This window comes from Bos taurus, chromosome 18 (assembly GCF_002263795.3).
Source record: "Bos taurus isolate L1 Dominette 01449 registration number 42190680 breed Hereford chromosome 18, ARS-UCD2.0, whole genome shotgun sequence".
Classification (NCBI taxonomy): Eukaryota; Metazoa; Chordata; class Mammalia; order Artiodactyla; family Bovidae; genus Bos; species Bos taurus.
Genome location: NC_037345.1, coordinates 31836069 through 31861950, shown reverse-complemented (window position 1 = coordinate 31861950; position 25882 = coordinate 31836069).

Here is a 25882-nt window from a genome sequence, read left to right as displayed (position 1 = left end):
GCCTTTTGCTTACTTCATGACCTTGAACAAATAGAACATGTTTTTGTACCTTAGTTTCTCTCACCAGTAAGAAAGAAAAAGTAATATGCATTTTTATTTTAAGAAAAACATAATGGACGTTTTAGGAACTTCCCATTCAGACAGGATGGCATAGACCTGTATCTTTCTGTTCTTCGCTAAGCACTATATAAACCCTGGAAATAACACAGACAACATCAAAGGAGAACTCTGTAAATGTGGTAAGAGGGAACTGAGCTGGTTTAGGACCCCAGGACTGAAAGAATAGGCATTTTAATATCCCCCCACCCAACAGATGAAGACTACTAAGCCCTGAGATTTTCTTACCTCCAGGCAAGCCATAGAATGTGTCCCTGGTAGGTTCATTCCTCCCCTGAATATAGCAGAGTACATATGACATCAGAAGAGCTCAACACAAATATGACCAGCAACGTGGATCTACCAGAAGCTCTGCCAAAATTAAGTGTCCAGGGAAAAGCACTCTCCTTTGCTAGAAGGCCGGAGATTCCCCTTTCCCACAGAGAAATACTGAGACCTGAAAGTAGAAGAGGAAGAAGGGATCTAGTCACAACACAACAGGAAATTCCATTTGGGAGTCTTTTCTCACAGTCCTGAGACTGTCTTTTCTTTTCTTCAATCCTGACCCTCAATCCCATTCAGAGACACTGGAGGTGGGGCACAACCAATGAATGGATACAGCCACAATAAGCAGCTAGAAACAGAAAAAATCACCGCTCTTCAGAGGTATTGAAGTACATGGATAGAACAGGCAAGGAGGAGCTAGCAGTAGCAAGCTTCTGTTTTAGAGACAGTCCTTAACTCAGGAGGCCTGAGACTCCCTCTCTGCAGAGACAACCAGACAGCTGAGGAAGGCTGGGGAGACTGCTCAGGTGGTCCCACCACATCACTCCTCCATGAGAAGACAAGCAGCAGCCCAGTATGGGGAAATCCCATTTGTGTTCATTTTGGGATCCATGCTGGTACCTAGTAAACTGAAAATAAAACAAAAACAAGAAACCAACCAACCAAACAAGGCTGAGGAAGTTAGAGTGCCATTGGAGCCCCAATCTACAAATGTAGGCCAAGACTTGCATGATAAACCTAAACACAGTGACTAGTTGCTAGAGTTAAATAGGCAGTAAGTTGTTAAACCTAATCGACACTATGTTGAGAATACTATAGAAAATCACCCATTGTAGCAGGAACCAAAAAATAATTTAAATGAGAAATGATAGTAAATTAATGCTAATGCCAAGATTAATCCAATATTAGAACTATCCAACAAGGATTTTAAAGCTTCCTCCACAAAAGTGTTACAGTAAGGAATTATAAATTTCTAAAGCAAATTAAAAAAATATAAAAATTGTGGCCAAGGAATAAAAATTATATTAAAATGAAATTAAATTATAGAAATGAAAAATACAGTAATAGAAATAGTAAGAAAAGCATTCACTGAATGGTGTCAGTAGTAGAGTGGAGATGACATATAAACAAATCAGCAAATTATAAAGCAGATCAATACAACTTACCCAATTTGAAACAACAGAGAGAAAATATACTGAAAAAATTTGAGAGAGACTCAGGGGCCTATGGGAGAAGGCAATGGCACCCCACTCCAGTATTCTTTCCTGGAAAATCCCATGGATGGAGGAGCCTGGTAGGCCGCAGACCATGGGGTTGCGAAGAGTCGGACACGACTGAGTGACTTCACTTTCACTTTTTACTTCCATGCATTGGAGAAGGAAATGGCAGCCCACTGCAGTGTTCTTGCCTGGAGAATCCCAGGGATAGGGGAGCCTGATGGGCTGCCATGTATGGGGTCGAACAGAGTCGGACACAACTGAAGCGACTTAGATCAGCAGAGGCAGCAGGGGCCTATAGAACAAAGGTGGAAAAAGTCTAATGTTCCTACTATGGAGTATCAAAAGGAGAGGAGAAAGAGTGGTACTGAAATAATATTTGAAGAAATGATGGCTGGCAGCTTCCCACATTTGTTGAAGAAACCAACATTTAGGTCCAGGAAGCTAACAAACCCAGATAAGATTAACACAAAGAAACCTACACCAACAACAGTAAGTGAACTTTTGAAAGCCAAAGACAACGGAAACACCTTAAAGGCAGAAAATAGAAACACCATTTCAAACACCTATGGAATTCTCATTTGAAACCTTGGTTTCCAAAGGAAAGTGGCAAAATATTTTTTCAAGTGGAAAAAGAAAAAAGAATTTGTTAATGACAAAATTCTATTTCTGATAAAACTACCCTTCAGGAATGAATGAGACATAAAGAAATTCTCAGTTGGAGAAACTGAAAATAATTTATTGCTACCAGACCTACCTTTATAGATTGGCTGATAAAGCTTTTCAAACAGAAAGGAAATAGAAAAGAAAGAATCATGGAGCATAAGATAGGAGGGAAAAAAAAAAAAAACAATGGAAAGTACAGAAACATGGGTCATAATGTACACTGTCCTTTTCCTCATGAGTTTTATAAATCACATTTGATGATCAAAGCAGAATTTACTATATCATCTAATATTCAAGACATAGATATTTAAAAGCGAGGAAGGTAAAGGGACCTAAGTGAAACAGATTTTCGTACTTGACTTGAAGAGGTAAATAAATGTTGATACTCACAGATTGTGATGTTACATCTGTATATTGTAGCATACAGAGCACCCATATGAAAACTATACAAAGACATGTACTCATGAGCACTATATAAAGCAATATGGAAACATATGATGAAGCAACATATGAGAAAGCAAGAAAAAAGACAGATGAGAACCAGAAGAAGCAAACAGAACTATTAATAAAATAGCAGATATGATTCTAACATGCCAGTAATTATCTTTAATATAAATACACAAATTGAAAGAGAGAATGATAGAGTAGTTAAAAAGATATGACCCAACAACTATTGCCTGTAAGAAACTGACTCAAATGATATATGTAGATTAGAAGTAAATGGAGGGAAAAAGGTTAACATGCATGTTAGATTTTTCAAGTGGGAATTGCTTTAATAGTAATATGTAATATGCCAGTGCCTTCTCCATTAAATCTCTAAGCAATGCAATTAACTAATGGGATCTAATTGACATGTATAAAACATGCAACCCATGGACAGCAGAATCACTCTACCCTATATTTACACCTACTGTGCATCTATAGTCGGAGAAGGCAATGGCACCCCACTCCAGTACTCTTGCCTGGCAAATCCCATGGACAGAGGAGCCTGGTAGGCTGCAGTCCATGAGATCGCTCAGAGTCGGACATGACTGAATGACTTCCCTTTCACTTTTCAGTTTCATGCATTGGAGAAGGAAATGGCAACCCACTCCAGTGTTCTTGCCTGGAGAATCCCAGGGACGGGGGAGCCTGGTGGGTTGCCTTCTGTGGGGTCACACAGAGTCAGACAGGACTGAAGTGACTTAGCAGCATACATCTATAGTAATCAGTATAGAAGTGGTGGAACATATAGACCAATAGAATAGGGAACCCAGAAACACAATCATGCAAACACACTTAACTGACCTTTGACAAAAGTGTGAAACCAATTCAATGGAGAAATGATAGTCTTCAACAAATGGTGCTAGAACGTTTGGACATCCAGGGGCCAAAAAAAAAAAAAAAATTTAACCTAAACTTCACACTGTGTACAAAAGTCAATTCAAAATAAAATTTTTTTTTAGGAAGAAAATAGGAAAATATCCTCAGACTCGTGTCTAGACAGAGTTCTTAGGCCTGATACCAAAAGCATGATCCGTGAAATAGTCTATGTATTGGACCTCATCAAAATGTTTTAAAAATTACCTTGTGAAACCCATGTAAAAATGATGAAAAGAGAACCTACAACTGATAAAAAATATTTGCAAATGCCATATCTGACAAAGGATTAGTATCTAAAATATATGTTTTTAAACGTCTCAAACCTTAACAAATTACTTTTTTTCCCCTTTGAACAGACTTTTCCCTGAAAAGAATATATAGAAAACAGATAATAACATGAAAAGTTGTTCAACATCCTTAGTCATCAGAACAATACAAAGTAACATCGTAATGACATCTACTATATATCCGTGTTTAAAATAAAAATAGTGACATCATTAAATGCTGATGTGAATATGAAGAAACTGAGTTGTTTATATGTTACTTGTGGGAATGTAAAATACAGAACTCTGGAACACATTTTTGTAATATGAAACTAAACATTCAGTTGTCATAACATTCCATCACTCCTTTGTATTTATCCTTTTAAAATGGAAGTTTATTTACATACAATCACACACAAAAATCACTGTGCATGGATGGTAATAGCAGATTTATTTGTGACAGCCAATACTGGAATCAGTTAATGCCCTTCAGTAAATGAATGGTTAAATAAACTGTGGTATATACATACCATGGAATAATACTCACCAATGAAAAAAACAATGAACTACTTAATAAACACTACACTTGACATGCATCTGTAAGGAATTATGCTGTATGAAAAAAACAATCCCCAAAGAATTTCATTTATAAAGCTTGTGTGAAATGATACATTTTTGGAAATGGAGAACCAGTTAGTGATTGCCAGGAGCTAATGGTCAGTAGTATGGGATATAGTATAAAGTGAGAGTTTACAGAGTTAATTTTTAGCTGTGTGAGAGAATCAGCATCACTTTATGCTAAATTTGTATGTTTATGATTGTATATCATTGAAATCTCTCTCTCTTCCTCTGTTGTTTTTCTTCTTTCAATAGCCGTGCATGCATTAATTTATTCATTCAACAAACAAGTCCAGTTAGCATAATTTTATGAATCTTGCATTTCTTTAGACACAGTATTTAAAGTGAAAAACTGAAAACACTCCTAATTAAAAATCATAGTAAAATATCTAATTATGAAATAAATCTATAAAGTAGTATTCTCTACTCATATACTTTATTACTGTGAAGAGTTACTTGTCACTTTCTCATATTGCTTTATTCAGATCAGCAATATGTACCAGAAATGATATGGAATAGTTATATGACATTTTAGTGTTTGGCTATAGCACTTAAGCCATTATAAGAAACTTATGTTTTACTCACCAGGGTAAAAAAAAAAAAAAATAGAATTGGGAATTTGTGAAACAAATCATGTTACACATTATCTCTACCCAAATTCCAAATAAACTACCCTGCAGAATGTTTACCATGTGCAAACCTATTTTATTTTGTTTTTTAGTTTAATACTTTCATTTATATTGGAGTTTTTATTAGTAGTGGCAGTATATAATGCATTATCCTTTGAAAATATTGTTAGAAAAAGTGTGCCTTATCAATAATGTACTGTGAGAAATCCATTGTTTTGATTTAAATTCTAAAACTCATTTATTATTGACCAGTTTTGGGAAAAATATCACATTATTTTTTACTTGAATTGTCAAGTGCTTCATGTAGTATCAATCTTGGGTCTCTGAGTAGTCAAATGGCAGAACAAATGCTGGATCAGCAGTGGTTGTAAGTCACACACACACACGCGCGCACACACACACACAGCAACACAGCGTTCAAAATCTTGACTTTTAAGCATTACCACTTGAGTAATGATTTCACTTCATACATAGTTTTCTTACTTTCCGTTAGTAAAATAACGGAAAGAGCCTAACTGTAATGCTAAGTTTGAACGTAAGTCTGTGCTGGTGAGGGCTTCCCAGGCGACACTAGTGATAAAGAACCCACCTACCAATGCAGGAGATGTAAGAGATGTGGGTCCATCCCTGGGTGGGGGGATCCCCTGGAGGAGGGCATGGCAGATCACTCCAGTATTCTTGCCTGGAGAATCCCATGGACAGAGGAGCCAGGTGGGCGAGAGTCCATAGGTCTGCAAAGAGTCAGGACATGACTGAAGTGACAGCATGCATGCATGCAAAGTGCTGGTGAAACATAGGGAAACTCCCTATATGTTCCAGTTTTATCGCATTCCATTGAAATGATACAAAGCCTATTTGTAATGAAGGCATTGGTTTACTGCCTTGCTGGGCTAAAAGTTCATTGAAAAAAGTTCTCTTCATCATTTGAAGAGAATCATTTGGAATAAGAGTATAGAAGTAATATGTCTCATAGCCTAACAATATTTATCTGGCATTGATAGTTCAGTTTAATCCAAAAAGGCAAGAGATAAAGGCAAATGGCTTAGTGTTTTTGATATGTGATGTGTATGGGACAGTCAATAAACCCATTCGTTGCAGTAATGCCGATACTTCAATATTCAAACTTTTCTTTTCTGGAATGTGAGTGCTAAGACCAGAATTAGAATTGTCAATTTATCATCTGTGTCTCTTTGTGAAATTAGTTTAGTGTTTTATGCCTCAGTTTTCTCATCTTCAAAATGTAATCGTAATAGATAATAATAGTATCCATCTAAAGGGCCTCAGCAGAGAAGGAAATGGCAACCCACTCCAGTACTCTTGCTTGGAAAATTCCATGGATGGGGGATCCTGGTAGGCTACAGTCCATGGGGTCGCAGAGAGTCGGACACGACTGAATGACTTCACTTTCTTTCTTTCTATAGTTCCTTTTGGAGAAGGAAATGGCAACCCACTCCAGGGTTCTTGCCTGAAGAATCCCATGGACAGAGGGGCCTGGTGGGCTACAGTCTATGGCATTGCAAAGAGCCAGACACAACTAAGCAACTAACACACGCACACAAAGGGCTTCAGCAAACATTACATGTATTGCTCTGGATGCTGACCCGGCTTTCAATATATGTTAGCTATTATTATTCTCTTTCCTACAAAGAAATGAATATTGGTCTCACATTTTCAAAGAGTATTTTAAAGCTCAGAAAGGCTAAATCATGTGTTGCAGCTCAAATAGAAAATAGCATAGCCGAGGTACAGACATGGGTATTTTGGGCTCCATCTCTTTATCTCTTTCCACTATGGCCCTGCCTTCTCCCGGATTTTATTAAGTGGAAAAGAAATCTCACCTCACCTTCCATGTGTGTTAACTGCTTGGAATGATGCTGATTCCTCCACACAGCTAAATATAAACTTTGTTAACCAGCAACTGTCATTGGCATAACCACTGTGCTGTTTGTGTTAAGCATTTTCAATCTTCTTTGTGCTTTTATTATTATGGCAAATTCTAGACGGAAACGGTGGTACTGGGATAACGGGATCATTTGGAGGAATTGCTTTAGGTGAGTTAGTCTGAAATAAAATACTTTGAAACCATGAGCCACTATAGTTATCGATGGAAAATGTTTTCTGTATTCCAGGGAAAAAAGATAAGAAGTGAAGTGGCAAGTGGCCAAATATAAGCAGAGGATTAAGAAGTGCAAACTATTATCTATAAAATAAATAAAGCACGGGATATAGCCAACAATTTATAATAAGTACAAGTGGAATATAAACGTTAAAAATTGCCATTGAGTTATACACCTGAAGCTTATACACATCAACTGTACCTCAATGAAAAACAAATAAAAAAGAAATGAATTGATTACTCTTCATAGTTACTTTACCCTTACAATATCACTAGACTCAGTCTGGGTTCAGAAAGGATTCTGGTATTTCTTATGATGAAACTGTATCTGAATCATCTGGATACTTGATGATTTGTGCACTGATTCTCAGTTTGTTTGTTTGTTTGTTTGTTTTTTAATTGCAGTATAGTTGACTCACAGTATTATGTTAGTTTTAGGTGTACAGCATAGTTATTCAAAATATTTATAGGTTATACTCCATTTAAAGTTATTATAAAATATTGGCTATATTCCTTGTGCTGTACATCATATCTTTAGATCATATTTATCTTATGCATAGTAATTTGTACCTCATGATCCCCTACCCCTATCTTGTTCCTCTAGGTTTTGATACTACTTGTTTGGGTGGAGCTTTGTTGTTGTTCAGTTGCTCAGTCGTGTCCGACTCTTTGTGATCCCATGGACTAGAGTATGCTAGCTTTCCCTGTCCTTAGAGCTTGGTACTGTTCATTTGTTGGAGCAGTCCTGGCTATCTGTATGGGGGTAGTTTGGAGACAAAACTTTGATCTATGGATGATGTTGAACATAGCAGTGATATACAGATGTTTAATACCAGCATGCTTAGCATTGGGGGTGGTACCCTCAATCCTTTGGTATTTATTAACAGTTCTCTCTTTTGAACCAAGAGTTTGTTTTTCCCCTAATTATATGAATTTTTCCTTTATATTCCATCATTATGATAAAGATCTTATTGAATAATTCCCATTTTCTATAGTAACTAAAATATTATTTCACATTATAGCATGTCTCTGATTGTTATAATTAATGATTAAATAATTTAATATAATGGCTAAATATAGCTCAGTTGGTAAAGAATCTGCCTGCAATGTAGGAGACCTGGGTTTGATTCCTGGGTTGGGAAGATCCCCTGGAGAAGGAAATGGCAACCCACTCCAGTATTCTTGCCTGGAGAATCCCATGGACAGAGGAGCCTGGTGGGCTACAGTCCATGGGATTGCAAGAGTTGGACACGAGTTACTGACTAAACCATCACCACCATAATTTTAAAATAATTTGTGAAATAGAAAATCTGTGCAACAAACTTCAATTTCTATTTGATTCAAAAATAAATATGGATAACTGTTAATTTAAATTACTCAGAACTCAATAACTAGTTTTTGTGTACAAGTTCATAATATAACAACAAGATATTAATTGGTCAGAATGGGAGATGTTCACAACGTGTTCATAACTCTTTGAAGTCCTTCATGTGATACATATTTACATTATATGTCCCGCAAACTCTAATCTTTTTTCTCTGGACATCAGATTGCCTGCATGTCGCTTAGAGCTTGACTTACTGCAACTGTAATTTCAATAAGGGTCATGGAGCAGAACTATATATGCACTCCACTGTGTTCTCATAAACTTTACAAGGAATTTCATAGTGTTCATTTCCCAGTTAGCTGATAGGTTACTAAGGCTCATAATCTGAATATTTTTAAATTATGTTGTCTACATACCAGAACCTACTACAATTTTAATGCAATTAGCAGGCAAAGTGAATGTAGTGGTATCACCTTATGTATTTGACTAATTCAAGACAGTCTGTTGATGTAGCAGTTGTTTGCTGAACATCAATAATTTGTGGCTCAATGCAGAGCCTCAGGGTTGGGGATATTGTTTTATGCCTGTGTAATTTATTTTACTTGTTTGTTTAAGGCATAGCAAACCAAGGCTGGAATAACCTTCTAAAGATTGCTTTCTGTGAGAGCAACTCTGCCTTGGTTCTAGACACTGCACTAATTAGGTTGAGCTTACTCATTATCTTAGATCAGGCCTGGAATCAGAGCCTGAGACAAGATTTACTGTGAAAGTGATTTTTGAAAGAGTTCTCTCAGGAGAAGTCTATAAGAAATGAGGAGGAAAGAGATGAGGACAGGAAAGCAACCCACATAGAGATGTGCCTTCCAGAGCTCAACTTCAACATTGTATCACAGAAATCCTCGAGATAAATTGTCTTACAGATGTCCCCTAATGATAATAAGATAAGACTACCATGGCTGTGGTCTGCCTTGGAGGTATGAGGAGTATAATCTTCCAACATTCCAGATATCTATTGGACAAGGTGGCTCCTGTTGGTCAAGAATAATACTCTGGAGAAGATGGGTGCAGGTGTTGGCAGTCAAAACCATAATTAGGTGGGGAATGGAGGTACTGTCCTTATAAATTGCATCCGATTAGAGAATAGCATCTGCCTCACCCAGCCCATATAGCAATCCGAAACAGGGACTTGTGTGGTTCTTTTTTTACCAGGATTTATGAATATAAGAAAAGGAATTGAGCAAAGATAACTGAAACTATAAAAGAAAATATCAAAATTCAAGCTGTACTTCCTTGTGGAAAAATTAAGATGTCAATTGCAGAAATTTCTATTTTATTATAATGACTTAATGATCACATATTTTGTTTGGAGCTTTCATCTGTAGTTGTGCACTGATGTCTATGCAAGACTGGAGTTTTTAGAATTTGTCCTTTCTTTGTAGCAGAATTCTGATTATGATTTTCACATAAAAACACAGTAAGCATCTCTAGTTTTAATATCTGCCTCTTTGAACAATATCCATCATGTTATTAGCCCTAACACTTGTACTATGACACTACGGGAATCTTCTGGTTCTCTCTGGTGATGAGGTGAAAAACCAACTTATTCTAGGTTAAAAATAACTTGTTATAGCAGAGAAGTCATTTGACATATAGCCATGGATGTTCATATACAAAAAACTGCTTTGTCAGCTGTATCATGGTTTAACCTTTTTTAAAGTCACTCCCCTTGTCAATTATGATCTCATTTCTGGTAACTTCTGTTCATCAATATATGGTTTTCATCTCCTCCTGAGTCTGTGGGAGGAGTTGAGTTCCCCACTTCTCAGAGGTATAGGCAAAGTCGTATACTTTGCTTTTGAGCAATAGAATATAAGTACAAATGCATATAAGTACAAATGATATGCATCAGTTCCAGGTAGCAGCATTTAATTGTTGATGCTAAGCTCTTCAAACTGTGCTTTCCCCTGGGGGAAAAATGTTTTTAAAAGTGTGTATTTGAGTAGAGGCATCTAGAGATGCTGAGATAACATGTAGAGGATGGATGGATTGAAGATTCACCTGGACCAGACATGAATGTTGTATAAGGATACCATTTAACATGACACTGATGCTTTTGGTGTTACTTGCTAACCCAATGTGACCTAGGGTGTCCTAATAAAGGTATTGAATCACTCTATTACAGGAATAAATGAACACCAGTATTATGCACATTTGACAAAAAAGTTGAACAACTAGTACAGTATATGCTTTCACTAGAAGCAAAGAGAAACTGGGTGAAAAGAAAAAAGAAATTTGAAAACAAATCTGCTGTGAACCTAAGGCAATTTTCTACTACTTATAGGATGAAAACAAAGTATCTTCTGCATTGCCTAATTATAGTGGATATAACCATGTGATAATTACATATCAGTATACTGACAGCTCCCAGTGAAGACACATAAACATTTGATTATCATATCTTCATAAATACTAATGACATTTTTGCCAAGGAAATTTTTAAAACAATTTAGACAAGATAGAAACACAATGATCAATGCATTAACATTTCTATAGAGTGAAATGTTCTAGACTCCAAATACAATTAAAATCTAAATCATAGAATTTAGAATCAGAATAATAACAAAATAATAACAAGTTCACAATTGCATCTTCTTGACTTGCTTCTACTAATTCTAGTATTATTGTCATCACTACGTATCTGATTTTTTAGCTAGTTACATTTTATGTAAATTAATCTTCATCAAAATATAACCCAAATATTACTGCTCACAATTTTACTGCTGAGAAACTGAAAATCAGAAAATATAAACAATCTGCTCAGGGTCACAGAGTTTCTATGGAGGGGATTCAAGTACAATTTCATTTGAGTAGGACTTCATGAAAAACCTTAGCTTGTATCTTAGCTTAGTGACGACTTACTGGATTATCTCAAGGCCTTTTCCATTATTGACGTTTTTTCATATGAAATTAAAGATAATAATATGTCTCATAGATTTCTTGGGAGTATGGAATGAAATAACTCGTATGAAAACATCTAAACACTATAAGAACTCATACAAGACAATATAGTTTTCTTATTATTTTATATACAATTATGGGGATATTATGAGTGTTATCTGAATCTGTGCCCATACTTGGTTCTGTTAACCATTTCTTGTAAAAAGGAGTGATTAAAAAAAAAAAAAAACAAACCTCAAAACTGTCTTACATGTATTTGTATAGTTGGTGAGTGTAAGTGGTTGATTTAACTGTGTTGGCAATTCTTTTTTGAAGTGTATCCCTAGCAAATAGCTGTATAGCTCACTGGAGCAATCAAAATTAAAAATACATACATAAGGCTTAAATACTCAAAAATAGCTCACAGTTAAACATCATACTGGTTAAAATTTTAAAAGATGCAATTATCTTTTTTTGGCAGTCTCTGAATATTCTCTGGATTGTTGGTGGCTATAAAATGGTTTCAAACAGTAATTTTTACAAGGTTCTGTTAAGTTGAAATTCAGATAGGTATGCTGTTTTCCTCTCTTAAGTGTAACCTCTCTCTCAGTTTCCTCCTGGGATATACATACTCCCTGAAAAATACTTTACTGGGAATTGGGCTTCTCAGGTGGTGCAGTGGTAAAGAATTCACCTGCCAGTGCAGGAGGCACAGAAGACACCGGTTGGCCCCTGGGTTGGGAAGATCCCCTGGAGGAGAAAATATCAACCCATTCCAGTATCCTTGCTGTAAAATGCCGTGGACAGAGGTGCCTGGTGGACTACAGTCCAAAGGGTTGAAAGAGAGTTGGACATGCCTGAGTAACTGAGCAGAGCGCTCTGAGAAATGGATTAATTCAGTCAATTTTGGAAGTTTGAAATAGGGGTAGGTAATCAAATTCAGTCCTTATCAGTGTGTAAAGTAAAATAATTTTACTTCATTCCAAATAATTTTGGAATATCCATCAAATACACATATATGTACATACACACACATACACCTTTGCATTATTTAACATCATGTGCACTTTCACTTTTCACTTTCATGCATTGGAGAAGGAAATGGCAACCCACTCCAGTGTTCTTGCCTGGAGAATCCCAGGGACGGGGCAGCCTGGTGGGCTGCCGTCTCTGGGGTCGCACAGAGTCGGACACGACTGAAGTGACTTAGCAGCAGCAGCAGCAGTTCTCTTCGAATTTGAATCCTAGAGGGTACAATTAGTTACTAAATATTTTGATAATGTCAAAACAATTTAGAATATAAAATATTTTCTACTTAAAAATGTTAGAGGAAGATATGAAAAAAATAAAGGTAAATGGCAGTACTATGTTAGACATTGGTGTACTATTTGTATACTTGTTCACTGGACACATATATATTTGTACACTCACTACATGCCAGGCATTGTTCAAGGAATCAGGATATAGCAGTAAACAAAGCAAACCCCATTGACTTGTAGAGCTCATATTATAGTGAGCAAGATAGACAGTAAACAGATATATAGCCATGGTAAAGGGTGATCAATGTCCTGAGGGAAAATAAAGCATAGTTAAGGTGTCAGATTTATAGGACTACTATGTTGTATAGGATTTCATACTGTTTACAATTATTTTTTAATTGTCCTAAAACTTTAATGAGGTCATATTTATTGCATGCATTTTTTTATGGTGTAGACAATAATCTTTAAGAAATTCACAGACAAGAATTATACACTATTTCCAATTGCCAGTGATGTATTTTTTCAAGTTCAAGTGTCATTGTGAGACATTTTTCTCTAGATTTTGGTAAATTGTTTTCTCCACTAGAATGTCATTACTCTAGTGATTTGTTTTCTTTGTAAAGTACTCCTAATTAAGCAACAATAGAGAGATTAAATTTAAAAATTTTCTGAAAAGTCAAAAGCCCTTTCACCTGTTTTCATGCACTTTAACCCTAAAAAAACTCTTGGATGCTGAAAGAGGGTTCATTTACTCATACTGTACCCAACATTCTAGTTGCAGTAGTTTGGTTTTCTGATTCCCCAAACTATTGTATATTAGAAACATCACAGTAAATAATGAAGGGACTTTGAGCAGCAAGAACATGATTGGTCAGTTGGCAACATAAATCTAGGAGGGAGAATGGAAATGTATTTAAAAATAAATTAGGATGTACACTCAGAACTAGGATTGTTGGATCATATGGCAGTTCTATTTTAAATTTTTTTGAGAAACTGCCGTACTGTTTTCCATAGCGGCTTTACGTTCCCACCAACAGTGTACGAGAGTTCCCTTTTCTCCACATCCTCACCGCCACTTGTTATCTTTCTACTTTTTTGAATTTTTTTTTTTAATTTGAAAGATACCTGCTTTACAATACTGTGCTGGATTTACAACAGTGTGAATCAGCCATATGCATTCATATATCCACTCCCTCTGGAACCTCCCTGGTGCTCCCCCATCCCACCCCTCACCCTTCTAGGTTGTCACAGAGCACCGGGCTGTTGTACAGCAGCTTCCCACTAGCTCTCTCTTTTACAAATGGTAATGTGTATGTCTCAGTGCTACTCTCTTATTAATTTGTCCCACCCTCTCTGTTTAAGATTCTTGCAGGAACAAGATGACACCTTTGAATTGGGATATTTTAGGGTATTTATTTATTAAAGAGACTATTTATAAACTCATGAACTCAATGCTGGGAAATTGTAACGGATGATTTCATACTTCCAGGGATAGTAGGAGACCTTATCATGTCTAATGGGATCCAGAATAGAATCTGGAATAGAGAGAGAATTTATGAATAGAGCCATTTGACGAGGAACTGTGACTTCAGTGGTGACTTCCACAAAGAACAGAGGAATAAATACCCCAGACTAACATGCCTTCCTCCATCTAGTCTCCAGATGGTGCTGTTAAAGTGGACAAGCCCTCCTAGAAATAAAAGGGCAAGGCAATTTGTCATATAGTAGATACTGGACTGCCTGGTAGGGCAGGGAACAGATTAGAGAATGGGTCTAGAGGGGGAAATAGAAGGTAGATCCACAAGTATTCAAGGCCTCCCCCTCTGGAAAGTAATAGTTAAGCAGAGACCTGAGCTAGTTAAAGGACAGAGATCATAACAGTAGTCTGGAGGAACACAAAATTTTAGGTTCTTCAGCAGTAGCCCACTTTTGAGCAGTGCCTGAATATCATGAAGAACTATCTGTAAAACAGGTCCCAGTGTTCTCTTCTTCTGTTACTGTAAGCAATGTCCTATTCTGTCTTTTGGATTTATATCCCTTTTCCAGTTCCCACTATTATCATTCTAATTTAAATCTTCATGTTTCTGGCCAGTATTATATACGGTGTGGTCCAATTTTCCACAGCTAACTTGCTGGGGCCCAGTCCTGACCAGGTGAATTATTGCCACTAATAACATCTAGATAATTATTTGCAGAAAGTTAATACATGCCACCAAGTTTCATCAGAGTAAGATAGCCAGTATGTAATAGAGCGAGGGTGTTTCAAAATGAAAAATTGTAAACTTAATGGGATGCTGACAGTGATGGGGAGAAGCAGTTGGTTGCAGACAAACACTGGAGCTCTGCCCAAGTTCATGGCCTGGTGCCTTTAGTGACTATTTCTTGCCACATGTGACCATTAAAGGTATGGAGAGAAAACAAAAATCTCTATTACTTTATGCATTCATTCAGAAAATATGATTTGGGCATCCACCATCATTCTAAGTTCAAATGATGTAAAATAATTGGGAGTGTGTGCTGTGTTGTGCTGTGCTCAGTCACTTCAGTCGTGTCCAACTTTTTGTGACTCTATAGACTGTAGCCTGCCAGGCTCCTCTGTCCATGTGATTCTCCAGGCAAGAATACTTAAGTGAGTTGCCATACCCTCCTTCAGGAGATCTTCCTGAGCCTATCTCAGGATTGAACCTATGTCTCTTATATCTCCAGCATTGGCAAGCGGATTCTTTACCCCTAGCGCCGCCTGGGAGGCCTAGTTGGGAGTATGTGTGTGTGTGCTTGTCACTCAGTTGTGTCTGACTCTTTGTAACCCCATGGAGTATAGCCTGCCAGACTCCTCTGTCTATGGGGATTCTCCAGGCAAGAATACTAGAGTGGGTTGCCATGGCCTCCTCCATGGAATTCTCCCAGCCCAGGGATCGAACCCAGGTCTTCTGCATTTCAGACAGATTTTTTACCATCTGAGCCACCAGAGAAGCCCAGCTGGGGGTATCAACTTTAAATGAGATGATCGGAGAAGGTTTTGTGAGATGAAATTTTAAATTTATACCGTAAATGAACATGGGGAGAAAAGGCTAAGAGTACACTGTGAGATATAACAGCTTCCTAATTGTTTTCTATCTCTTAGACGATAAGAGATCACCCATTAATAGAGTTTGTCTCTAGAGTAAGTGATGATGATGATGATTATAGGATTGGAATGATGAGAGTGGTATTGAAGGTAACAAGACACCAAAGGTGATAAGAATTGATATAATAAAATTCTCATAAAGACAGAGGTCGCGTGTCTTTTGTTTGCTCCTTTATCCTCAAGCATCTATCACAGCCACAACATCAACATTCAATAGATAATTTTTTGGATGAACAGAAGCATGAATGAAAGATGATGGTAATGACTAGGACTGGTTCAATTCAATTGAGTTGATGATAGTGTATTATGTACCTCAAAATTAGAGAGAGTCAATTTTCATCTGTTTCAGTGACTTTTAAGGAAATGAACCATTCCAGTGATACTGTATCTCAGACAATTAATTTTCACCTTATTCTGTTGAGCATTATCACCTAGTATTTAGCACGTTGCTAATTATCACTTTGTAACCATTTGTAAAGTGTGAAAAACCTGCTGCACATATTCCTTTCTTTCACTAGTTGTGTTTCTATCCAATCCAGAGCAGTGACATAAAGTACAGCATTTGTGGTAACATATCTAAAATAAACCGATATTTTTTCTTCTAAAAAATAAAACGTCAGTAATTCCTCTGCATGTACTGACAGAAGACAAAAATATTTTATGTAAAGTGTTGAATGCTTCATTAAAAAATCTACAATAAAATGCCAAATCAATTGTGTATAACTACATCAATATAATACTGACATAGAGGAAGGAAAAATAACAGCTCTGGGCTCATAATACATGACTCAAATCTGATTTGTGCAGCTGGCTCCTGGGAATATTATATAAATAATTTTCATTTTTAACATTTGTATGATTATGAGGATTACATTACACCCAGCATAAAGTAGGTACTCATTGGATACTAGTTGCCGACAACTTTCAACACAACTACATTCAACACAATGTCTTATTAGAGCAATTGTCAAGCTATGGATGGAACTAAAACTTATGATTTTAACTGTTCAAACAAGCTTTTATCTTTATTATCCTTTACACCTACTGTGTGTAGAGTTTAGTGACAGATATTTTAGAAAAACTATTAATGCATTAAATATGATCCTTGCCTTTAGCTTATAGTCTATGAGTGGATGGTTTTTATGCACTAATTAATTTTGAATCATTGTTTGTTAAAAGTAATTATAAATAAATTCTGGATAAAAGCATTATTTTTATTCTAAAGCTATGAAATCATTTTATGCAATCATGAAACTATGGTTAAATAGCTTATGTTTATATGATTATAGCCACTGTACGTACAATTTTGTTATATTTCCTAGAGTCCCTCTTGCCCCAATGCCTCCTAAAGACTTTCTTCCTTCCAATATCAGCAATTGTCATTCACAGCTTAATAAATTGTTGTTACAAAGAACAGATACAAGCTGAAACTTGTTGTTTGTTATGTGACTATCAAGACATTGCAAGGGCCAGAGCTTCTGAACTTGAAGAACATGAAATATAAAAAGTTCAGAGATCATCTGATTATGGTGTATGATTCCAAATATGTGACCTTCTGGAAAAGGCAAAACTATGGAAATCATAAAAATCAATGTTTGCTAGGGATTAGGGGGGACAAAGGGGAAGGATGGATAGGCAGAACACACGGGACTTTCAGTGAAAGTGAAATACTGTGTATGATACCATGAGGATGGATGCATGTCATTAGATATTGTTCAAATTGATAGAATGCACAACACTAAAAGTAAGTCATAATGTAAACCATGCACTTTTGGTGACTGTGATGTGTCAGTGTAGGATCATCAGTGTTACAAATTTACCCCTCTACTGGAGGACGATAATGAGGGAGGCTATGCATGTGTGGGGGCTTCCCAGGTGGCGCAGTGGTAAAGAATCCACCTGCTAATTAGGAGATGGAAGAGATACAGGTTTGATTCCTGAGTCTGAAAGATCTCCTAAAGTAGAAAATGGCAACCCATTCTGGTATTCTTGCCTGGAGAATCCCATAGATGAGGAGACTAGCGATCTATGGGGTCGCAAAGAGTCTGGCACAACTGAGCACCTAAGCACACACATGCATGTGTGGAGGCAGAGGATACACGAGAAATATCTGTACCTTCCTCGAAATATTGCTATGAACCTAAAACTGCTGTAGAAAATACAATCTTAATAATAATTTTTAAAAGTCCAGGAATAATGTCTAATTTTCAAAAGTACATGAACAATCAGAGTTTATTTCTATTCCCACAGACAAGTTAGTATTTCTAACAGTTGGATGTGAGGACATCAGAGTGAGGCAATGGCTGACTAGTGTCGGTAGTCTAATTGAGAAGAGGCTGTTTCTAGAGCTGGATATGGAAGGGAGAAGAATTCCTAGACTCATAGATAAGTTTGGTGATTTGAGGAAAAAGAAGACTGTCAGTTGCTTCCAGATGGTGCCTTGCTGATCTCCCTGTCAATCCAAGTACATTAGAAATAACAGAGTGAGTATTGTTAGATAGGATAGTTTTTTTTTTTAGTTTCATAAGAGAATTGAGTTCACAGAGCAAACTGCCACCTCAAAATCTGGGTAGACAGGAGTATCTAGGGAGGCACAGTTGAAATCTGCTTGGAATGGAAATTGTTGAAGCGATAAACTGTTAGAAAGACTTAACTGATAATTTAAAAAAATTGCTGGAGTCTGAGTGCTGACTAGCATAAGAATGAGAAGCTCCTGGTTTGAGGCAGTCTTAAAGTGACTTCCACACTTTGGAGGGGGTTTACCTTCAGGAGCCCCACCAGCTTCTCAAGGTAAAGATCTGAGAAAATCCCTTCCTGACTCTGATAGGTAGATAGGAAGGGTAATTCTCCTGAATACTCCCAGAGCAGTCTTCACAACAAAGGCTTACTCTCCAGAATTGTCTTTATCAGAGCTTTATTTAACGTGGGGGAAAGAATATATCCCACTTCAGCCAATTCTAGTCTTCCAGTGTTACCAAAGGGGAACTAAAACCTGAGAAAAACCTGTGAATGTCATAGCCCAGGGACAGAGGACTACTAAAAGATTAGGAGTTAATAAGAGGTATACAGAATGCTTCCCCTCTCCATACCTTACTACTATGCTAGTAACTCCAGTATAATAGTATAATGGGAAATTACAGCTGAAAGAGTTATAAGACATGAACTCTTTCTGAGAAGAGTTATGCAGGAAAGACCAAAATCCAGAGAGCAAACAAAAAGAAAAACACTAGAGGAATTTGAAGCCTCTGGAAACTATAGCCACAACAAATATTTAAAAAGCCCACTTTCAGCCACACTAAAATAAATTCTCACACCAAGGACCTACATACCTTAGTTATCATTCTAATACAACACGTCCATCTTTCAACAGAAAAATTACAAGACATGCCAAAAAGCAAGAAAAAATTAAAAGCAGTCTGAATAGACAAAGTAAACCTAGATCCAAACTCAGAAATGGCACAGATGTTGAAATTATCAGATAGGGAATTTTAAATAACTGTGATTAATATGTTAGGGCTTTAATGGAAAAGTAGACAGCATGTAAGAACAGATGGTTAATGAAAGCTGAGGGATGAAAGCTCTAAAAAATAATCAGAAGGAAATGCTAGAAACAGAAATTAAGAATTCCTTTAATGGGCTCCTCAGTACACTGGAAATGGCCAAGAAAAGAATCAGTAAGTTTGAAGACGGGTCAACGGAAATTTCCCAACTGAAATACAAAGAGGAAAAAGGGAATTAAAAACAAATAAACAAATCACCTAAGAAGTCTGGGACAGTTTCATAGATATATATCTGCAATATCAGAAGATAAAGAGAGTGGAGCAAAAAGTATATAAGACTCAGAATTTTAAAAACTAATGACCCACACTAAGTCACATATTTAGGAACCCCAGAAAACACCAAGAAGGATAAATACAAACAAAAGCATAGAAACAAAGGAAAAAACTACACCTATGCATGTCATAGTCAAACTGCAGAAAACCAAAACAAAACAAAATCTTGGTGAAACCAGAGAAGGGAAAAAGTTAACTTACTTATTCATGAACAGAGATAAAAATTACAGTGAATTTCTCAACAGAAACCAAGTTAAAACAGTAGAAAATAGAGTATATCAATTAAAAAAAAAATGCACATCCTAAAAGTTGAGGATTATATTTTATTTGGAGCATTGCTAAAGACTATAGCCAGGAAGCAGCCTCTCAAATAACTGAGAAGCTGTTCCAAAGAGGTAATGGTGGAGCCAGGATACACAGGGTTTTTGTTTTGTTATGTTTTTTAACTTTTTATTTTGTATTAGGGTATAGCCAGTTATATGGACTGATGCTGAAGCTGAATCTCCAGTACTTTGGCCACCTGATGTGAAGAGCTGACTCGTTAGAAAAGGCCCTGATGATGGGAAAGATTGAGGGCAGGAGGAAAAAAGGGCAACAGAGAATGAGATGGTTGGACGTCATCACTAACTCAATGGACGTGTGTTTGAACCAACTCACGGAGATAGGGAAGGACAGAGAAACCTGCGTGCTGCAGTTCATAGGGTTGCAGAGTCGGACACGACTTAGCAGCTGATAAACAACAACAACGAAATAGCCAGTTAACAAGCAATGTTGTGATAGTTTCAGGTGAACAGGGAAGGGACTCAGCCATGCATATACATGTATCCATTCTTACCCAAATTCCCCTCCCATCCAAGCCGCCCCATAACATTGAGCAGAGTTCCTTGTGCTACATCCTTGTTGGTTATCCATTTTACACAGCAGTTTTTATTGGGAACAAAACAAAACGTGTAGTCAAAACCCAAAAAATTACTACTGCTAGTCACAAAATGAAAACAGACATCTCAAATTAACAATGATTTCTCTGATATGCATCTTAACTATTTAAGACCAGTATCCTGTTTTTCTCCACCCAGAATTCCCCTCAGAATGCATCATTGCTGGCTGCAGGGGCTGATGACTTGGTGGTAGGGAACATTATTTGTCCACACATATTTAAGTATTGAAAAAAAGATCACCAAACTAAAATTATTTTCCAATGAATTGTCCTCCAAAAAGGAGCAGTTAAACCTTTCTCAGACAAATAAGAACTGAGGGAATTCATCACCAGCATATATGACCAGAAAAGAATGTTAGAAGTAGTTTTTCAGTGAGAAGGAAAATGATAGGTTAGAAACTTGAATCTGTGTAAAGAAGGGAAAGCATCAGAGAATAAATAAATGAAAGTAAATATTTTTAATATTCTTAACTTAGCTAAGATATGTATCTTACAGAAGTACTGAAAGAATGAAATAATTATGTATAAATCAAATAAAATGTGGAAAACTACACTACAACACTCATGAAAAAAAAAAAACAAAGACATAAATAAACTGATAAATATCCATGTTCATCCATTAGAAGAATCACTATTGTTAAGCTGTCAATTCCTTCAAATGTGATCTATAGATTCAATGTAATCCCAAGCAGACTTCCAGCAAATTATTTTGTACAAACAAAACACTCAATCCAAAGTTAATATTGAAAGACAAATGACCTTGAGTAGCCAACATAATGCTTTAGAAGAACAAATTGAGGAATTGGCATTACCTGACTTTTAAGACCATTTAAAGCTACAGTAATCAACAGAGTGTAAATACATGAATCAATGGAATATAAAAGGAAGCCCAGAGGTGGAGCCACAGAGACATAGTCAATTGATCTTTGACAAAGAAAAAAAAAGACAGTTCAATGGATAATAATATTATTTTCAATAAATGATGGCTAGGGCAATTGGATGTGCATATGAAAAAAGAATGAATATAAACCAAACAAGTACACTTTTTACAAAGCTGCCTCAAAGTGGGTTATAGACTTCAATGTAAAACACACAACTATAAAATTTCTAGAGGAAAATATGAGAAGAATTAGATGACCTTGAGTTTACCCATGTGGTTTAGCTACAATACCAAAAGCATGATCCATGAAAAAACATTATTCTTTTTAAAATTAGAAATTTTGCTCTGTGAAAGACATCATTAAGAGAATAAAGCAAACTAGTCATAGGTTGGAAGTTTAACATTTGCAAAACACTATCTGGTAAACTTTTTGTTTTATTTTTTAATCTCAAACATCAAATAACTAAAAATTCAAGAAAGCAGCTCTAGTAAGAAATGAGCAAATGGTTTAAACAGCCATGTTTTCAAAGAAGATACACAACAACAAATACATTTGAAATGACACATGTCATTTGACATTATAGAACTTTAAGACAACAATGAGATATCACTGCCCACATATTAGAGTAGCTAAAATATTTTTAAAGAAAGCAAAATTGTGGTTGCTGTTGAAGGTTGAAAGCAAGAGAAGCTACTAATCATTGCTGGAGGTGATGCCAGCTGACAGTCACTTTGGAAGACAGGTTGGTAGTTTCCTACAAAGATCAAGAGAGTCTGTCATTCAATCTAGCAATCATGGTCTTACATATTTAATAAATGGATTTGAAATCTACATCTATACAAAAATAGGCAAGTGAATGTTCATAACAGCTTTAACTGTAAATGCCCCAAACTGAGGGCAACCATGAAGGCTTCCAACAGGTAAATTGTTAAACAATCTATGGTATATCTGTACAATGGAATATTATTCAGCAGTAAAAGGAAATGAGCTAGCATTCTGTGAATAGGCACAAGGTTAAGCTTATAAGCAAATGTTAAGTAAAAGAATTACTTACCGTTTGAAAAGACTACATCCCATTTGATTCCAAATATGTGACATTTTAAGAAGGGCAAAACTACAGAAGTATTAAAAATATCAGAGATTGCCAGAGAGGAGGAAGGTGAAGAGGGTACTAAACATATTCTATATGAAATTGGCACTGTACATTAGTCAAAAGCCATAGATCTTTACAGCTACAAGTTGAACCTTGGTGTATGAAAATTTAAAATATGTTTATATCATAGGGTCCCAGGACACACAGAAGAATGAGACAGAGCAATCTAACTGTATGTATGTATGTGTGTGTATATGTATATATATATATATATATATATATATGAAACAATTTCACCTAATGGGATGGGAGAAACTTTATGCTTTAAGTAATTTTGGAGATGAGTGGAGTCTAAGACTAAAGGCAAAAGAGGCTAAACATAGATACTGTAGTCGAGCTGTTAAAGTTATTTCCTTCAGGCACTGATGTGCAGTTCTCATACTGTTACATTGTATACTCAGTTCAGTTCAGTTGCTCAGTCGTGTCTGACTCTTTGGGACCCTATGGACTGCAGCATACCAGGCTTCCCTGTCTATCACCCACTCCTGGAGCTTGCTCAAACTCATGTCCATCGAGTCACTGATGCCGTCCAACCATCTCCTCCTCTGTCGTCCCCTTCTCCTCCTCCCTTCAGTCTTTCCCAGCATCAGGATCCTCTGTCCATGGAACTCTCCAGCCAAGAGTATGTGTGAGTAGTCATTCCCTTCTCCAGGGGATCTTCCCAGTCCAGGGATGGAGCTTGTGTCTCCCACATTGCAGGCAGATTCTTCACCATCTGAGCCACCAGAGAAGCAATCATAAAATACAGAAAGTGAATAGGTTGAAGGGACACAGGAACCAAATGGAAAAGCTCTCAGTGACCAAAGCAGGGAACAATTTGAGCAACAAAATAAAATTTTATTGTATTATAACCCAAAGTATAAAATAACTATCCATTAATCCATTCTGGTATTAATAAATCATTGAATAAATAAGTAAATAGGGAAAAGTAGACAAATCTATCATCCATTATTTCAGATTATTTATGCAGACGCTTTGCCATCTTTAATCCTATGTGTGAGCTGTGCATATTGATTTCTTTCCAAAGACCACAATGTGAACAAATTCAACAGTTGTAACTTCACAATGGAAAAACTGATAAACACTACTCAACGAGGTATCAAGATTATCATCAATGATGACAAGTCATGTCAGAAGTAAGTACCCTTGATATGATGTGAAGAATATGGCACTTTATACCTAGTTTTCCTTAGAAAAATCACATAATCCCACTATAACCTTGAGAAGATGTCAGACAAATCCCAACTGAGGTATACGGTTTACAAAATGTATACAGTTTACCATTCTTTCTTAAACTGTCAAGGTCATCATAAGCAAGAAAAGTCTGTAAAACTCCCACAATTAAGGGAATCTAATGATACATGTTTACTAAATGTAATATGGCAATCTGGATGTAATCTTGGGATAGGAAAAAATTAGGGAAAGGCAAAATAAATCTGAATAATATCCAAAGTTTAGTTGATGATAATGTGTCGATGTTGGTTTATTAATTATAAAAACATGCATGTGAATCATTAATTATTGGGGGAATTTGATGTGAATCATATGGAGACCTCCTAAAAAATCTGCACAAATTTTCTCCAAATTTAAAACTTCTCTTTTAAATCAAAAGCTTATCAAAAAATGTAGTCAATAAAACTGTGACATCTATAACTTAATGATGCATGATCATATAGTTTTCCTAAAACTTACCATTTTGTTTAATAAAGTATGTTTGTATAATTTAGTTTTACATTTCATCTGTATTTGTACTTGTCCTCAACAAAACTACTACAGAGACTATTCTTTATTTTCAGTAATATTACATAAAATAGTATTGATAATTTTAATGATTTATTTGTGTGTCAGGGAAATCAACCATTTTGCTAATCCAAAGCAGTGCCAGGAAGCAGTCCACTATAATTAGATTTATCTGTTAACTTTATAAACATATTTCCTTGAAGATGTTTAGCAATAGGGTACAACTGAAACAGATGATTATCTAATGAATAAAAACCATCATTTAGCATGAATTTTTTACTGCATCTAATGCTAAGTATCTATTCTATGATGTATCTATTCAATGCTGTAAAATGAACAATATATCTACTTACTACGTATGTGTATACACACACAGAATATGAACAAGTCCATTACTTTAATGCAGATACACATGTAATTCAGAGTGGTGAGTTATATTACAACATAAAATATTTAACCACAGGCAGTAAGTATGTGTGTATGTATGTGTATGTATAAGTAAGTGCTGGAGAGAAAAGGGAACCCTCCTACACTGTTGGTGAGAATGTAAATTGGTACAGACACAATGGAAAACAGTATGGAGGTTCCTTTAAAAACTGTATTAGCACTACCATATGACCCAGCAATCTCACTCCTGGGCATATACCCAGAGAAACCATAATTCAGAAAGATGCATGTGCCTTAATGTTCATTGCAACACTATTTGCAACAGCCAGGACACAGAGAAATCTAAATGTCCATTGACAGAGGAGTGAATTATGTGGTACAGATGTGAAGTGCTTCACTCTTCACAGGAGTGAAGATGTGGTACATATATACATAGGAATATTACTCAGTCATAAACAAAAACATTTGTAGAAATATGGATGGACCTAGAGATTGTCATACTGAATGAAATAAGCAAACATAGCAAGACAAATATCTTGTGATATTGCTTATATGTGGAAACCAGGGCGAAAATGGTGCAAATGAACTTAATTAAAAACCGAAGTAGAATCACAGATATAGAAAACAAATTTATGGTTACCAGCGAATGAGAGGAGGAGGGATAAATTGGGAGATTGGGATTGATATATATACACTACTATATGTAAAATAGGTAGCTAATAAGAACTTACTCTACTCAACACTCAGTATTGACCTAAATGGAAAAAGAATCTAAAAAAAAGATGGATGGATGTATATGTATAACTGATTCACTTTGCTGTTCACCTGAAACTAACACAATGTTGTAAATTAACTATACTGAAATAAAAATTAAAAAAAAGAATAATAGTTTCTACTCTTAGACCATCCAGAATAGTATGAGCTATTGGCTATCAATGTATGGTTACTCAGAGATTTGTTTTTATGAAGTTCCAGTACGGTCTGGTTTTACCCAGCCTTCTTCCCATGCCCAAGTTCCTCTAGAAGAAATATTTTCATTTGTATTTTCT